Source organism: Alosa alosa, chromosome 2, assembly GCF_017589495.1.
Source record: "Alosa alosa isolate M-15738 ecotype Scorff River chromosome 2, AALO_Geno_1.1, whole genome shotgun sequence".
In the NCBI taxonomy this organism is placed as follows: domain Eukaryota; kingdom Metazoa; phylum Chordata; class Actinopteri; order Clupeiformes; family Clupeidae; genus Alosa; species Alosa alosa.
The window spans coordinates 29,926,623-29,946,128 of NC_063190.1; positions in this window are offsets into that span (position 1 = coordinate 29,926,623).

Here is a 19,506-nt window from a genome sequence, read left to right on the forward strand (position 1 = left end):
CCAACGAAAGTTGTACAACAAACTAGTGGGCTTCTTTTTAAAGGGAACCGCGTGTTTCCTTTGTGTGCTATAAAGGCATGGCTTTACAGTGACAACCGGATGATAAGCGGGATAACGGCATTCAAGGTGTGTCCAGTTATACGGAATTAATGGACTCGGGCCAACTCTTCTTTGCCCCTCGCCCTCGTCCATTAATTCCGTATCACAGGACACCTCGGCGGCCGTTATCCCTTACTTAACGGTCAAGGCCTGTGCATGCTTACGTCTTCACAATGCAACTTCAAGAAAAGCTCTCTCAGTACATTGGACTTCATAATCATTGTACTTACTTTGTAGGGATGTAAAGATACGCTCAACTTTTACGCTCAACAATTTCTTTCACAGGAAATGTTAAGGTGTCTGACCGAGGGAGAGGGGCATATTGGGCTATGTATCCTATAATATTATAATATTTAGAATCAGGGGTCAAAACTTTTTGGCATACTAGACAAGGTGTCTGGTAGATGAAACACCATTAGGCCCTGTGTCCACCAATCGCGTTTTTGCACTGACAGCACCCCCAACCTCATTTTCAGAGTGCTTTGTCAAGTGTTTATTAGTTACGAAGTTTTGATTGGTCATCGAGAGAAAAGTGACATTGGCTAGGCCAGCGCTGTTCTAAAGGTTGAACAAATTTTAAACTTTCAGCGCTCTGAGTGCTGTGGGGAAAAAACGGTCAGTGCCGAGGGCTTTTTGCCGCTGAGGGCACTGTGAACGTAGCCTGGCTCCGCCCTCCTACGTACTTCTGCTCAATTTTCATTTCCCTTCAGTATGTCGTCTGGGTCTGCTGTATATTCACAGATTTTCTCCTGCAAAAATGTGCAGGTCCAATCAGCGAACAGAGGGAGTAGCTGAGAACGATGACGTTTAGGTTGTGCGCTAGTTTGAGCCAGACATACGTCACAACCAAACGTTAGCGATTGGTTATGGCAGATCCAGAGTGACTCCAGGGCAGATCCAATAGTTTTAAACTTCAACAGAGTACTCGCCTTCAAGGAAGTTAACGCTTGGCGATGGAAAGTGGCCAGACACTTTGTACATTATGAAATGTCTGGTAGGACCAAGGTACTGTGAACACTGAACTTCATAGTATTTGAATAGAAAATAGCCGCCGTCGGTGTAAAAAACACGATTGGCACTTATTCATGCAGGGATTTTCAATTAGGCTGCGCTCACAGGTAACCATCTTTTGATCAAAAGCACTGATCAGAGCGCAGTTTTGTGTGTAGGAAATGTAATTCAGTGTCTTTTGCTACCACAAGAACTTGTGCTATAGTCAACAAAGGTAGAGACTGCGATAGACAAAGAATCTCTTATGACCCGTCCAGTTTTTACTCCATGAGTAGATAATTAGATTAGATTAGATTCAACTTTATTGTCATTCTGCAGAGTACAAGTACAGAGACAACGGAATGCAGTTTGTGTCTAACCAGAAGTGCAGAAAAGTGCAATGTGATATACAAAGTAGGTGGTGCATAGACAGAACAAAAAAATATAGTGCAGTGTAGACAGTAGTATACAGTTGTTTTCAGAAGGTGGTTTAGAGTAGTATAAATTAAATATAAGTTTGTGCAGTGTATTAGCAGTTACCTTATAAGAGCAGAATAAATATGGCTATGTAATATGAACAATGTATGAACAACATAGAGATACACAATAGAGATATATGCAGTGTATTAACAGAATATATGACAGAAAAACTGAATAAATATGGATATTTAGGATGAACCATATGTACAGTATGTACAGCTATATGCAGTGTGCACAAGCTACTGTGTCAACATTGTTCATGTCATTAGCTTTGTCTGTGTATATTACTAATTTGTAGATATAATATAATATTACAATCTGTCTCTGTATATTACTACTATTACTAATAAATTAATTAAGCTTAACCAACTTTATTACAAGGGGCCCCACGCTGATATATCACTAATGTAGTGGTTTCTTTTGTTGTTCTATTGACCACTATGGTGACTGAGCTAGAATGTCTGACCCACTTGTCCAAAGGAGAATAATCCATGTCCACAGGTGTTTTGATATCCAAAGATATAGGAGGGTTTATTACAAATAAATGAAAATATAAAGCTCATAGGTTCTTAAAGTTAATCAAAATAAGGATTGCAAAGATTTGCGAATGATTCAAGGGAGCAGCCTCTCCTCAGGCTTCTGCGGTCGAAGACTGTAGCTTCCTGCTCCGGCTATGCCCTCCAGGTAGCATCACCTGCCTATATTGGTTAAAGAAGCCCTATGCAGGTCTGGTTATTCCTTCGCTGTTTCTGGGTTTTTGCCAGATTTGGGCTCGCATTTTTCACGACATAGCTCCTCCTGCAGCTTCGGTAGCAAGTGACTGCTACGTTAAACCCCCACTAGCTAGCGAGTTAGCCATCAAGAAACCAAGCTAAACACATACAGGGCTCACAATAAAACGGTCGAGCAAACACATTGTTCAAGAGACTATCAAACCACATTACAAAAACGAAGTTCACCCAAGGGTAGGCTACTTACAATTTCAACAGCAACAAAGCCAAGTCGGAGTCCGTTTTGCAGTCTTCAAGAAACTACAATCTGACTACATTTTCGAGGCCTTCCGCCGAGTCACATCCGGATTTCTTCGGTCCGGGACCAGAAAATTGCATATTCGTTTTTTCCGCGGAGAAGCACTAGGGGGAGATGAAGCACCCACCAAACGACCCAAAAAGTGTTGTAGAACCATCAGAACGACTCTCAACCTGCATAATTAAGGTAATTTTTCCTAAAATTGTTGCATAGGGCTTCTTTAAGACTCTTTTGCCAGCTCCACTCAAATATAGCCTATGACTAGTGCTGTGCATGGCTCGTGCCCTCTCACAGTTTATAAGTGGTCAGTAGTGGGAACTGTTGCCATCGCGATTTCCTTTTAAACGTTTCTTATTTAAAAAGTAGATATAAATTATCAACAATGACTAGCCAGCTGGAACCTGCCCCGTTCTCTCCCTCTCATGCATGCAAGCTCAAATGCGTTCCCAATTAAATGGAGTAGCATAACATGGTTAGATCTGCTGTAAAGGAGATACTATGTATCTCAATGCAATGAGCTGTTTTGACATTGACATTGTAATCGCTCTCTAAGAAGAGTATTTTTAGAGTTATATAGCTTATAGTTTGTTAACAGTCACGGTTTTGTCATAACTCCCTCTATGCATTTTTGCATTTAGAATAGCTCTGAAACCGGGGGCGAACACGTCGCAGGGGGGGCGCCAGTGCGTGGATATCTCAATTGCAAAATTAAACAATATTTCTATCAGGGGCCTACCATGGACTAGGCTGGGTGAACTCAGCCTGATCTGCCGGCGATTTCTTTTTCGATTTCTTAAAAGATTGAGCTTGGTCTGGCGAAAGCCAGACAAACCATGGACCTCATAGTTGCAAAATGCAAGGGAACATGAATCATCCTATTATTTGCACAAACAATAATGGACGGTAGCTCTTCAACTTGGCCCGTTAAAATGTGTATGAACAGTCTAGCAACGCATTTCATGAAGGCCCTTTTGGACATTGGACCACTGGGTAAAACTTTTAGACTACTGGTATTTAATTTGTGCATTGACAATAAAGCTGAATATCATATGAACTAGATGACTAAACTTATGCATATGTAGAAGAAGAAACATATATATATATAGCTGCAAGCAGCAATGAGGGGGCCAAGCAGTTGAGCAGGAGTTGGGATTGGATTGGACTGGACTTGACAGTGTTGTGTTAGATTGGATTGGACTTGATTGGATTGGATTGGACTGGACTGGATTCAAAATTCACCGAATGTATTGTGTGTCCTCAAGATGTACTCCTAAGACCACATACTAAGTTTGGTTTAAATCGGTGAAAGTGTAGATAATTATAGCACCCCTAGTGGTGAAAGGTCACCAAAATAATTGTGCAGTCTTAATATGGGGTCATGACTCCACACCAAGTTTGGTTTAAATCGGTGAGTGTTGATAATTATAGCACCCCTAGTGGTCAAAGGTCACCAAAATAATTGTGCAGTCTTAATATGGGGTCACGACTCCACATACCAAGTTTAGTTTCAATCGGTGAAAGTGTTAATAAATATAGCGCCCATAGTGGTCAAAGCACACCAAATTAATTGTGCATCCTCAGGATGTAGTCCCAAGTCCACATACCAAGTTTGGTTGCGATAGGTGAAAGTGCTAATTATAGCACCCCTAGTGGTCAAGGTACACAAAATGTATTGTGTGTCCTCAGGATCGGGTCCCGAGTCCATATACCAAGTTTGGTTTTGATACATAAAGGCGTTACTGAGATATGAGCTAATTTCCTGTATCTCTAGCGCCCCCCTAGTGGTCGAAGGTCACCAAATTTATTGTGCGTCCTCAGGATGGGGTCTTAACCCTTTAGGCGCCAGAGTTTTTTTTTCGAAACGGATCAATTTTGACATCTTCATTTCAAAAGCTATATCTTAAAAGTGATAAGAGATAGAGACTTTCTGTAAATTAGAGAAATATTAAGGATGACCCAAAGTTTATGTAGAGATTAAATGTTTATATCTAATTTGCATATTATGACGTCATATGGTGGCGGCCATCTTGGATTATAGAATTTTCATGAAAAGTCGCATGTTTGAATGATAAAATGCACCACTTCTTTCCCCCCAAAATGTCCCTCACCTTCTGTATGCTATATTGCACAATACTGAATGCTCAGGTAAATAATAAGTAGTGAACAAACTGTGTAAATCATTACTAATAAATGGCAAAAACAAACCAAATGCATTTAGCGGTATACTGGCCTTTTGCTGTAGAGATTTTCCATTTACTACATACAGTAGGCACTCTGATTCTGATGTATGGGGCACATATATATTATTCAGATGACACACAAACACAAGTAGACAAGACCTGTTTAGTTCAAAAGCTCATTTGCCACGGCAAGGCACAGATCAGGAGTGAGATGACGAGACAAGACAAGAGACAATGTTAGTATTTTTTTTCTTTTGTTGTTTTTTGTTGATGTTTTTTTTTTTTTTTTTTTTTTTCTTAGCTGACAAAGACACACACATCAAAAAAGGACATGAACACACAAAAAGGAACACATAGTGTATGTCCTAAATGATCAGGGAAATAGATAGCAAATCAACAGTGTAAATCATTACTAATAAATGGCTGACATTTTTTTTTTTTATGTAGCAGGCCTTTTACTGTAGAGATAATGACTCCCTTTCCCTATCCATACAGGGCCGGCATTCCCATCATCTTGTGATAGACTATGCATGACCTAATGGCTCCCCTGCCCCGTGTCACCACCTCCACCATGCGAGCAGCATGGCCAGATATGCCTCGTCGGCGCCAAGTGGAGAGAATTTGCGCCTTTCGGACTAGGCCTACTGTCATTCTCATTAAAGACTCCCCACACTGCCTCTACGCCCCCTAACTGTCCTATGAGCACTTCGACCTCGCCTAACATACCCAGTGGCATTAGACAAAGGCTCCACCACGCTACTGTCGCCGCGATTGCGGAGAGGGCACACGGTCAGAAGACAGAAGCTAAGCTACATGGACATTACCTCCAGCCTCGTTAAGCCACACCACTAACACCCTGCTAACTTCCCAATGAACACTCCGACCCGGAAACATTATTCCCACCACTGACATTGGGCAAATAATTCAACGCTTGTGCTTGATGTAAGCTAAACTCTCACTTTGTCCAGCTGCATCATTGCAAGGCAGGGGCGATCTGAAGCCTCACTAAACGAATCACCGCCATTTTCTGAAGGCAGATATTCCCCTTCAGAATCAGGGTCCGCGAATAGAAGACCCAACACTTCATTTCGGTAAACTTTTTGATGCCATTAGACGATAATCTAATGCAAATACTCGCTGACGTTGACAATATCGCTCTGATAAACTGGCTCACACGCACACTAGCTCCGGTATTGCACGCACTGATTCAATGCGCTGTAGCTCAAAAGTTTTGTTTAAAGCATGACCTTTTTCGGACTCGGGATGATGTATGACATGTCTGCCATCTAGTGGAGTGGAGGTCGAACGAAATATGACACCCTATTTGACTAAATCAGCCGTTTTATTCAGTACCGCATCTTGTCGAGTAAACTCGACCGTGGCGCCTAGAGGGTTAAGTCCATGTACCAAGTTTGGTTTAGATATGGCTAAGCATTGCTGAGATATGAGCCTACTTCCTGTGATTTTAGTGCCACACAGTGGTCAAAATTTACCAAATTTCTTGAGCCTCCTACTAATTGGGTCCTGAGCCCATGTAACAAGTTTGGTTTTGATATGTGAAAGCATTGCTGAGATATCCCTTCACTTCCTATTTGGTGGCTTCGCCGCCAAATTTGATTGGCTGTTACGGACGAACGGTTTTAGGTTTGAAGACAAAAAGGGATAACGTTTTTGAGGCTTGGACTGAAGATAATGTGTGTCAAGTTTTGTGTCAATCGGACAAACTTTGTGACCTGTGAAAACTTTCAGGTGTTTTGATTAAATCCAATATGGCGGCCAGATCAATTATGTTGACGTCACAAATTCACATCTGTCAGACTTAGGACCTCCCACAGTATTAACAATCACCATAAGTAAGTTTTAATTCCAAACACAACACCCGTTACAGGCCAAAAGGTAATTTTGCTAATTATAGTGCCACCTATAGGTCAAAAGTTATTATATTAATTGAGCCTCCTCCTTATTTGGTCCTGACCCCATGTACCGAGTTTGGTTTTGATACGTGAAAGCTTTGCTGAGATATCACTTCACTTCATGTTTGGTGGCTTCGCCGGCAATTTTGATTGGCTGTTACGGGCGAACGGTTTTAGATTTGAAGACAAAACAGGGTTAACTTTTTTGAGGCTTGGACTGAAGATTATGTGTGTCAAGTTTGGTGTCAATTGGACAAACTTTGTGACCTGTAAAAACGTTTAGGTGTTTTTGATTAAATCCAATATGGCGGAAAATACAACATGGCGGAAAATGACGTCATAGTGTGCGTTAAACTCGGCTTGGTCCAAGGATTCCAACGATACCTCATATTTGACAATCGGGCCAACGGGTCAAAAGTTACTTGCATGAACGCACATCCAACTTTGGCCTGTTGGTGCCGCTAGAGTGCTCGAGGTGCCAACTTGAAACTTGGTGAAATTAATCAGGGGACTGTGCCTAATTTATGTGCCAAATTTTACAACTTTTTACCAGACAGTTCTATGGGCTGCCATAGACTTCCATGACGGAATAATAATAATAATAATAGAAAAACGTAGAAACACAACGGGTGCCATTGCAGCTTCGCTGCTTGGCCCCCAAAAATCCATGACATGACCTCTCTTCTTGACAGCTGTTGAAAACTGCATGGAACTGACAGGGATTTTTTTGTTTAATAATAAATAAATAAATACATTATGCTGCTACCTCCTGCTTTTCCCAAATACAATGTAGCCAGTAGGCTACTTTGTGTGCGGCCCAGCACACACACATTCCAAACAAGCATACACAAAAGTTTCAAGAGTGGGGGATGGAGTAGAAGATGAAGACAAATTCATTAATATGATTTATTTTTGCGGAATGGATGTACAGGACTGAGCGGCGGTCATATTTTGTACATCTAGTTATGATGAATATTTGGTTTTTCTTTAATCCTACTGAATTTGTAATTATGTATCAGCCGTTCTAATTGCCGATACTGATGGTATGTGCGTGCCAGTGTGTGTGTGTGTGCGTGTGTATATGTGTGCACCACCATATACAGTCACTAAATGTACACATAACTTAATTTTTTTAGACCCCCCCATGGATGAAATTCTACGGTCATAAATAATAATGCAAATGAACGGCAAACTTTGAAATATAGTCTGAAATGAGATGTTATTATCATTGACAACAGGGCTGCTTACAGCAGCTGGCTATTTAGGTTAAGTTTATAACGTTGTGGACGGCCACCAAGCGTCTTCTGCCCCACGGCTACGCGCGCATCTAGTTTTGTTGGTAAACGGGAAACCCGTGTATTAACACTATTTTGGGGAAATTAGGACAAGTATGGGGGGCTGAGTGACATCACTGGCCAAAAATATAAAGTTTAATTACTTAAAACCCTTAACAGCACAAACGATAATTTTTACGGCACAAACGAATAGCAGTGTTTTTAATCATTTTTGAATGCTTCACACAGGTCCTTCTCTCCCCATCAAATGGTATCCGGTAAAAAGAAACATTGGCTTTACCCTGCCTATGGCACAGCCAACTGCACAACAAGAAATAACCATGGTACACGAACACGAACGAACACGTACCAGAGAATGTCTAATTGTCTAAGTGTCTAATGTCTAATAGCTTTTTCGATACTTCCGCCGTCCGTCATGGAGTTCATAATTTGCACGAGTTTAGCGTGACGTCACTAGCAAGGGGTGATACTCAGTTCTGTAATAGTTTCTTATTTTAAACAGGCAAGGGTTATGTCTTTGCTAAAAAAAGGTACACTTCATACAATTGATGAAGAACTACAGACCTGTCTCTCTTCTTCCTTTCTTGTTGGCTTTGGAGGAAGTGTTCTTCAAGCAAGTCTATGACTTCCTGTATCAGAACAAACTGCTAGACCGTAAGCAGTCTGGTTCCAAGAGTGGTCATTCTACTAAAATTGCTCTGTCTGTGACTGAAGCATTGAGAGTAGCTAATGTAACCTATTTACATTTACTGTAACTGTTTAACCTGCGTGGTTCAGCCCTGCACAGGCCCGGACTCAAACCCGTAAACAGCAGCACCTCAAATCAGGAGTCTGCTCAGTCATCAGTATTAATTCTACTAGACTTACGGTACCTGCAGCAATGTAAACCATGACATTGTCCTTTCTACACTGTCTGAACAGGGAATTTCTGGGCAAGATCTTGACTGGTTTGAATCATACCTTAAAGGTCGTTCTTTCAGTGTGTCTTGTATGAAACCATTAGCTCCCATGGATTTGACTATCACTGCTATGCGGACGACTTTACCTGTCTTTACCACCTGAGGACTGTTTCCCCATCAGATTTCTGCATGCCTGATATTTCAGTTTGGATGACAGACCGACACCTTCAACTTAATCTCTCAAAAACTGAGCTTTTGGTGTTTCCAGCTAAAACAGCTATTCCCCCAACAGATTAACATCCAGCTTGACTTCTCTTCACTGACCCCAACTAGATTGGCACATAACTTTGGCGTCATAATTGATGACCGACTTAATTTCTTTGAGCATGTAGCCTGAATCATGTTGGTTTGTCCTTTACAACATTAGGAAGATCAGACCTTATCTGATACAAGATTCCACACAACTTTTTGTGCAGGCCATGGTTATCTCCAAACTGGACTATTGTATTTCACTGTTACAGTAGCTGGCCCGTAGTAAGATCGTTGCAAATTATTCAGAATGCTGCAGCAAGCCGGGTCTTTAATCAGCCAAAGAGGACACATGTAACTCCTCTCCTACTCTACATTGACTCCCTATAATAAACCATGGCCTATAGGACACTTAGATGGATAGATAGATACTTTATTGATCCCCAAGGGGAAATTCAAGGTCTCAGTAGCATACTGAGCATGCTGCACGTGAAAATGATCTTCTACCCCCATTGCCCGCATTAGCCAATGAAAGAAAATACACGGAAAAACAAGCGAATCAGACAGAGCCCTTCCGAAGGGAAACTGATTATTCATGGCCTCGCCCACCTTGGCTTGTGACCGCCTACAGGAAGACTGGAAGATTTTGCGGCTAGGGGATTGTCTCTCTGCAGCGAGTAGGAGCTAACAGCAAGTTGCTAACATGGCGGAAAAAAATCGTGCCTGTGTTATTTGTGGCAATAACACATCAATGTTGCATGTCTTGCCTTAGAAACAAGAGTTGAGGAAGAAATGGTTCGGATTAATCGTTGGAACACCACCACCGAAGTAGTGCAACATTAGTTCTGTGTTCCAATCATTTCGATCACACTCACTGCCTACAGTTAGAAAGTGGTTTTGCATCGATGTTCTGAAAACCTGGTTCTGTACGTCATGACGATCGACCACCAGCTCACAGGCTGTAAGTACAAACAAACTTTTCCACCTAACGTCTGTTACAAAATAGCATGTTCATATTATTCACGTTAGCATGCATGAAAAGGGTACAAGCTAGGCTTAGGCTAGCCTACAGTATATTACAGGAAGCTACACCAGGCACGTAACTGAAGTGTTCTTTTCGCGACGTGTAAAATCAGAGAATGTCTAATAGGAAGGGCTCTGGTAAAATCCATTAGAGGAATGGTCTATTTTCTAGGGTTGGGAGAATGAAGCCCCATGAGGCTTTGGAAGGTTCTTCCTGATTGTATCGTAAGTGTTTCGAAGTGTCAAAGCATCGAATACAAAACAGTGACATCTGGTGGTTAGCAGACATAACGGCGGCTCTCATTAGCGATTAAACAATCACAGACAAAGCCACATGCCGACCAAATGGCCCTTTTCTGACACTGGTAAAACAAAGCGGAGAGACAACGTGTTCTGTTCCCTTGTGAGAAAAAAACTATTAGGCCTACAGTCATTGGAATAAACATTATAGTTTTGATATGCTTCTAATAATTTGAATTGAAAATGTAATGTGCTTGGTTTTAAATAATGCTATGTTTCTGTGAAAATCGTAAAATGGCCTTGGGAGGGTGGTAGCGTGTTAAGATAATGCCTTGCTATGACACGTTCAAATCCCGCCATGTTCATATTTGCCATGAGTTAGCATTATTTGATATTGCATGTTTCTCTATTGTGGTTGTTTTTAAGACTTCATTTGATGTTTTGCAAAAACGAATGGCAAAATAACGTAGGCTAATTGCTGTAGGTGACCACAGTAGTGTCAGATAACAGAAAACATATAAAGGGCATTGTGAAAACATGGGGCATTGTGTACAATGGGGATTGTGAAGTGCTTGTGTAGGGCTACAATTTTAGAAGGGTGCTTGTGCAACAAAACATATGTGTTGGGGACTTGTTTATCGAACCCGTAACGCTTTAGGGGTTTGATACAAGCACCGGTGCACCTGTGTCAAATGTCCCATTTAAACTTTTTCAGTGACGTCCGAGCCGTCAGCGTCATCAGTCAATGACCTTACAACTTTGATACGCCTCCGATACATTGTGCCGAAGCAGATTGCTTCGCGGAAGTGATACGAGCTTCGGTGCCTCGGTGTCAGACTTCCCATCCCTACTATTTTCCCGAACGTAGCCTACAGGCCACTAACACGCCAGGTGTAGCTACTTCCATTGATTAGGCCTATTGGAAGCTAATTGTTGCAGTACATAACGCGAACGGAATGCTTCACGTGCCTGGTGTAGCTAACGTTACACTCATAAGAAACTGACCACACTACCCAGAGATTTAGCTTGTTGAACCTATAATCTTCTAACCTAAGCGTTAAACCACAAATAATAATATTAGCAACAATATCTTATGCTCAGCTAAGTACGGGTATTGTTTTAGTCTAAACAGGGAAAATCAAAAACACAATACCTGTGCACTATTAGGCTAAGTTGCTATCACTAGAGCTCAGGTATTTACACTTCAGTCTAATTTATGTCTTCTTGCCATTATTACATTGACCTTTGTAGGCCTACAATGATGTTTTGTTTGATTACTTGCTGTTTACTTAGTGTTTTGTATGTCTTCCAGAGCAAATCCTCATGTCGGGCTACACAGCTTTCTAGCCTACATTAGGTCATCACGTTAGAAGCAAAGGTTTGATATCTAACTTTTATTGTTGTGCTAGTTAGTTTCTAGAAGTCTTTTTCTAGTAGGATAATACAGGTTCTTATGTGCTCATCAATGTTTGGGAAAGTCAATTCATGGGTTTCTTCAGGTCACTTTCCACAGGTGTATTGGGGGTGTGCTACTTAGTACATCATACACCTTACCACAGTCACTAAAATATTTTTGTTTCCAGTATAGTTTTGTGTGAGATAGTGAATGTCCTGTGTACTACTACTATTGTGCCAGTACAGTTTTGTGTGAGATAGTGAATGTCCTGTGTACTATTAGTATCTTGTAACTTGACAGTAATACACATTTATTTATTTTAGGTACCCAAACAGAATACTTCATGAAAAGTATGAGTATTGATACAAGCACTTCGGATACACCATGGGGGCCTGTTACCTCTATTGCCATCAAGCCTGTTCATCCAAGGCCAGCTAGAAGACCTCGGGTTGATCAAGAGGAGGAGGATGAAAGCGACATCTCCACAATAACACCTGATGGCTCCACCTATGGCGCAGCGCAATCAAAGAGCAATGTAATAGAATCATCACAGCCAACGAATGTGTTTTGTGTGTTGTCCTTTCGGATCCCCAGGACAATACAAGCCGAAATACAAGCGGGAAATGTTTTGTGTGTTTCTGTGGTAACATTTTAATTCTTATGATTAATATTGTCAATTAAAAGTTTGTATGTTTTAGTATTTGCACACTCATTACATAGCACACATTGCACACATTTAGTCTGCTGTCAGGGAAAATGTCTTGGAGAGTATCTCCAGGCCTGTAGATGGCACCCTGGGAGGGAGGGATGGGGGCAGGTACCATATAGCTGGCAGAGAAGAAGGAATTTTGAATGCCAGTGTGCAACACCTGAACCTTGCCTTGTCCGTTCTCTTTGTATTTTAAGGTATGTGTCATACATACAAGACATTCATCACACGTCAAAACACACACACACACACACATATCTGACTTTCTCCAACTTTTGCACACTTTTTATTTATTATTTTTGATTTCTCCTCCATCTACCCATGTCCTTGATTGCCTAGCCTTTCTGCCCCCCCACCCCACCCCCATCCCCAACACACACACTTACATCATCACTGTCATCACTTCACATACATACAGCACTCCTCTACATACTTGCTGCACACTGCCCCCCCATACACAGCACATTGTCTTCTGGATCTTCTCCAACACACATCCTCTACATACTTACAGCACACTGCCCCCACCTACCCACACACACACACACACACACACACACACACACAGTCACTGCTCCACTCCCCCCACACACACACATCTTCACTGTCATCACTCACATACATTACATACAGTACTCTGCTTGCAATAGTAAGTCCCCTGACCCCCCAACACACACACTTACATCATCACTGTCATCACTTCACATACATACAGCACACTGCTTGCTACAGTAAGCCTCCTCTCTACATACTTGCTGCACACTGCCCCCCCACATACACAGCACATTGTCTTCAGGATCTTCTCCAACACACATCCTCTACATACTTACAGCACACTGCCCCCACCTACCCACTACACACACACACACACACACACAGTCACTGCTCCACTCCCTCCCCGGCACACACACACATTCACACTGTCATCACTACATACATTACATACAGTACTCTGCTTGCAATAGTAAGTCCCTGCCCCCTACATACACAGCACATTATTTCATCAGGAAGCTTCTCCAACACACATCCCCAACATACTTACAGCACACTGCCCCAATACACACAGCACATTGTCTCATGAGGAAGCTTCTCCAACACACATATTGCACACTGCCCTCTCCCCACATACACAGCACACTATCCCATCTCCCCTGTCATCCCCCAACACACACACACCAAGACCCCTGGCAGTTGGGTTAGCCCCTTGAGCCGTGGATCTGCCCAAGGTTTCTTCCTTGGTAAGGGAGTTTTTCCCTGCCCCTGTTGCTCTTGGGTGCTCTTTGTTGGTGCCCCCACCCAATCCCAATCCTCCCCCCACCTTTTTATGCAGCCCTTGCCACTTAATCTACTAAACCCCCTCTTCTACTGCACTTTTACCCCCCCCATTAATGCACAAATAGGCTGACACCAGACATAATTTCACTGCATTTCTTACTTCCAGTAACTATATGCATGTGACAATAAACTTCCTTGTATCCTTGTATGTATTTGTAGAAATTGCTGGTTAATGTGTTGAATGATCCTGATATGATTCTTATTAAATTTAAGTAAATGTTGATTCAAGCAAATGTTTGTTTGCCACCATTAACCAGGCTTTTTAGTGAGGTTACAAAGGAATGAATTGGTTGCTAAATGTTGTGTTTATTCTCACCACATGTATATTCTTATGAAAAGGGGTTAATGCTGTAAATGTGTGTGTTAATCAATTTAATGTTGAGTGTGTTTGAACATTGTTGAACATGTTTGAATATGTAAGTATTTATATTTAATGTTGAGTGTGTCTGAACATTGTTGGACATGTTTGAATAGTTGAGTATTGATGCTTAAAGTATTTTAACTAATAAATGGAATGCCAGTGTGCAACACCTGAACCTTGCCTTGTCCGTTCTCTTTGTATTTTAAGATCAGGCAAGAGAACGTGGTTGTGCCGTGCCCCAAGCTCCCCTAGACTTGGAGGCCGGTAATACATAGTTTGGATGTTCTTGTTTTGTGTTTGCATTATTTTAAGACTGCAATATTACTATTTGTCAGTGTTTCACGGACCACCTAGCAAAAAGAAAAACAGTAGACCTACTTCAACAGTATATTACACAATAGGCCTTCTCACTGAACCACCTTGCTTATTGTCTTTGCACCTTACTTATGGTGTCAGAGGATTCATTTGATTTAAACTGGCATAGGTTACATCAGTGTTGCAGAACTGTTTGGATTAACATACAAGTTGGTTCAATATTGCAAACAACTCCTCTATTATATTTTACCACATCTACTTGTGGAACACTTGAGATAGCTTGCGGACCACACTTTGAGTACCACTGATGTATGTACATATAATAAAGTTATTTATTGAAAATTGACCTGTTTTGTATATTTGTTTTAGAAGTTTCATCAGTTTTTCTCCCTTTTAAGCTAAAGGTTTATCTTACCTTTCATATCTTCTGTCTCACAGAGGGCCATAGTTGAATGTTTAGTGCATTTTGAAGGGAGTACATTATGCTAAGGCAGACTGGTTCTAATCCTGGGTACAGGGTCATACAGACAACAGGGGTACTGGTGTTGCCCATTTTTCTAACTACACGTGCAATCCCCTTACGAAACAGTAGTATAGGAATCTTATAGTATTTGGGACAAAATATTATAGTAATCTTATAGGAACTAGATGTACTGCATAGCGGTACAAAATATGACCGCCGCTCAGTCCTGTACATCCTTTCCTCGAAAATAAATCACACTAATCAATTTGTCTCCATCTTTTACTCCATCCCCCGCTCTTGAAACTTTTGTGTATGCTTGTTTGGCATGCCTGTGTGTGCGCGGCTGCACAGAAAGTAGCCTACTGGCGCTGAAAAGGTGAATAGATTGTAGAATAGCCAAAGAAGTTGTAGCATTGTTATAAAACCTTTAAAATCTCTAAACAATCACAAGTAGGGCAGTTCATCACAGTTCATCCATTGCAACTGGATTGATGAAAGGTCACTTACACCTGTAGGCTACATTGTATTTGGGAAAAGCAAAAGGTATCAGCATAATTTTATTTATTTATTTATTTATGTATTTATTTATTAATAAACAAAAACATCTCTGTCAGTTCCATGCCGTTTTCAACAGCTATCAAAAACAAAGGTCATTTTTGGATAGATGGATTTTTTGTCAATGTTTCTTCTTCTGCATAAGATTTTAGTCATCTTGTCAATGCACAAATTAAGTAACAGTAGTCTGAAACGAAATGCTGTTTTACATCTAACCAGTAGTGCAAATAACTGACATGTCCAAATGGGCCTTGATGAAATGCGTCGCTAGACTGTTCATACACATTTTAACGGGCCAAAGTTGAAGAGCTGTTGTCCGTTGTTGTTCGTGCAAATATAGGCTGATTCATGTTCCCTTGCATTGTGTAACTGAGGTCCATGGCTTGTCTGGCTTTCACCAGACCAAGCTCAATCTTTTAAGAAATCAAAAATAAATAGCAATGCATTTTGCAGATCAGGCTGGGTTCACCCAGCCTAGTCCATAGGCGCCCGATATTTTTTAATTTTCCGATTGAGATATCCACACTCTGGCTATTCTAAATGCAAAAATGCATACAATGCATGACAAAACTGTAACTAACAAACTAGATCCTAATAGAAAGCTGTTAGCTTCCCTAAGCTACAGGTAGGCCTATAAGGTAGGCCTATTTACAACATAAATTGTCAATCAATAGGCTATGCTGGCTACACAAATAAAATCTCCTTTGAAACCAATGGCTTACTTTACAGTATCAAGTGGACTTAAACTGCCATATCGCGGCGAAAAGTTGTAATAAAATTCACGCAGCTCCACGAGTCAAGGAAAGCGCGAATGAAGTAGCCACTTCTAAATGGGACCCACTACACAATAGCTTAAGGTGTGTTGCTAAAGCAGCCATAATGAAATGAAGGTGTCATTGTTTGGATACTTCACACACACGTGCTTTTTAATCTCACAGACTACAACTACCAAGCTGGAATCAAAGCACATCGATTCCCCTCTCACACCCTGCATAAATAAACAGGCGCCTCAGTCTCACGATGTATACATAAAACTGTATCAGACCTGTGTAACGTTGGTAAATCTTCCATTGCACAGAATGATTTTTGTAGCACGTGCAACAAATGACAGTCGAAGATACAATTACAGTGCTGCTATCAATTTGCTTTGGTATAACCGCATTTATATTTTTCTACAAATGCAATCAAATTGGCCTCCATCACCCAACCAACGGTAACATTATTGTACCTAGGTCCTTATTGATATTATAAGATTAACGCATTATCTGCAGTAAAACCAAGCATGTCCGATAAACATTCTCAGATTTATTTCGCTTCAAGAAGAAATGGGAATTACATTTCATGTGAACATCGCCCTATCCTTATTAGACGCTCTCTGCGGTAAACTACAGTCCTTGTAGGAAGCGCCCATTGTTTTTCCAACCCACTTTTAACTTCCAACAAAAATTACGCTCACTGCAACGATGCCATCTAGTGGACAAACGACTACTTATCGCCAATACTGGAAATGCAGCCATTATGATGATGATGAATATTTGGCTTTCTTTTAATCCTACTGAATTTGTAATTATGTATCGGCCGTTCTAATACCGATGGTATAATGCACCTGTGTGTGTGTGCATGTGTATATGTGTGCACCGCCATCTACAGGCCAATGAGTGTACAGTCACTAAATGTACACATAAACCTACATTTTTTAGACCCCACGATGGATGAAATTCTCTGAAACTTGGCATACCCCCAGAGAATGCCAGGTCAATCATACACATAAAATTTGGTGCAGTTCTGAACATCTTAACTGAAGATAGGGGCGATTAAAGCAGAATGATATTGCATTTAAATTTTTTTGCGGGGTGCAAATCACAAATGAGTGATTATGGGCCAGGTTGATGTGGGCCCTTGAGACCAACATACCATAAAAGATTCTTCATCCTCAGTGCCACGGTTCAGGTAGTTATTTAGGAAAAACTGCTTTTTTTGCGTTTGGGGCCCAGCACGAGGGGGGAGTGGCCCCCAGGGACGAAACGAAATTTTTCTGTAAAAGTCTAGTGGGGCTACATACCCACCAAATTTCATGTGCACCGGTGTTTCAGTGTCCCGGGTATCGTTGACCAAATATTCAGGAAGTAGATGACTGGAAAAAAAAAAAAAAAAACTTTGACAATCATTATATATGACGCCATCGCTTAGCGGCCGGTCATAATAATTATTATAGGAATAATTGGGACATAATGTGGAAGTACTACTAATAACTATAATATCCTGTAACCGCTATAGTTTTTCTATAGTAGTCTTATAGTACCTATAGTATGTCCAAATACTACTATAGTATTCCTATAAGATTACTGTAATATTTAGTCCCAAAATACTATAAGATTCCTATAGTAGGCTACTTTTTCTGTCATACGTGACAGAAAACAACTTGAGTAGGCTAACCTCTGCCAATGTCAGGCTATCAAAGCCATAGTTCTCATTAAGAAGTCTTGCAGCACACATTCTCTGCTTCTGTAGGCATTCTGGTACAATTCCAGCAAAATCAATAAAGTCTCTATCTATCTAAACCAACGTTCACCGACAAACGATCAGGAAGCGGTTCTTCTTACTACTCGGATACTAGGATCAAACACTTGAAGTTGTATCTCCGAAGACATATTGTGCAACAGTTTTGACTCGAGTTTTAGCCAGGTTTTAGCACTGTAAAGTTGAATATGGAGCATAGCACAGGCAGAATCGGATGAGGACGCACTGGAGGAAGCGTCACAGTACTGTTAGCCAATCAGAGGTGAATTCATTAGCATGTCATTAATATTCATGACTAGAGGCGAAATCCAGTCGTTCCTCCCCGCCCACCTTCCCCACCAAACTAGAACAGCATGAACAGACGCAGGACAGCATTTTTTTCACCAAAACCGGCTCACAGGGCATTCATCAATACTATAGACCACTGCAAAATTAATGAAAAAACAATGAGATGAGACCTTTAATAGAATTGTTGATACAACTTCAAAATGAAACAAGATAAAAGTCTTGCACTCAATTTTTAGGGTCAAGGAAACTATTGACATGATTTCCAAACAAACTTGATGTTGGCCATTTTTTAAAATCCAATATGGCGGATACCAAATGTGAAAATATAGACCATCTCTAAAGTTTGAACAGTCATTTTATCACGACAACCTTAATAATATACGAGGCATCAAGTATAATCTGGTAAGATTCCAATATGGCCACTATGTGTAAGAAAATAAACCAATTAGGTAACACTCCATAATAAGGTGCCATAATAAATAGCAAACTAGTAATTACCTAACCCTTTGTTAATATTTGTTAATTGTTACTAAAATATCTATTTGGCACAAGTTAATAGTTTTTTCATCAATTAAATATTAGTTGTTTGCATAAAATCTGTATGTTAATGTTTTAACAAATCTATTAACTAATATTGTATTAATATTTGTTAATAGTTAACTAAATGTCTTTTTGGCACTAATTAACAGTTATTTTTTACATCATTTAAATGTTAAATGTGTATTTACAAACTATATACTAATATAAAAGTTAATGACATTATTATTTATCTAGCTTTTCTGATTAGCTTTGTGGATAATTTATGGAATTTATGGTTTATGGCTTTATGGTCTTGTGGGGTGTATGAGGCACCCTACTGCCAGTGGTTGGTTGTGTGAGAGTTTGCACACCTCTTCTTCCACTTCATCCTTATTGGATACCTTTGTGGTTGGCTGTCCTGTAATTGGTGACCCTCTGTCTAGTGTTTGAAAGTAGTGTACTCTTTGCCTTTGGAAGTACTATTTGGTTGCTGCTTGAATTTGGTGAAATTCAGGGGAGGGGGTGTAACAAGAGTTAGAAATGTAGTTTAGTGTTTGTATGTGATTTTCGCCGTAATTAAGCAGCTTTATTGAGATTGGTGTTTTGGAGCCCCCTTTGGAGAAACGGTATACTGCACCTCTGCTGCGTTTT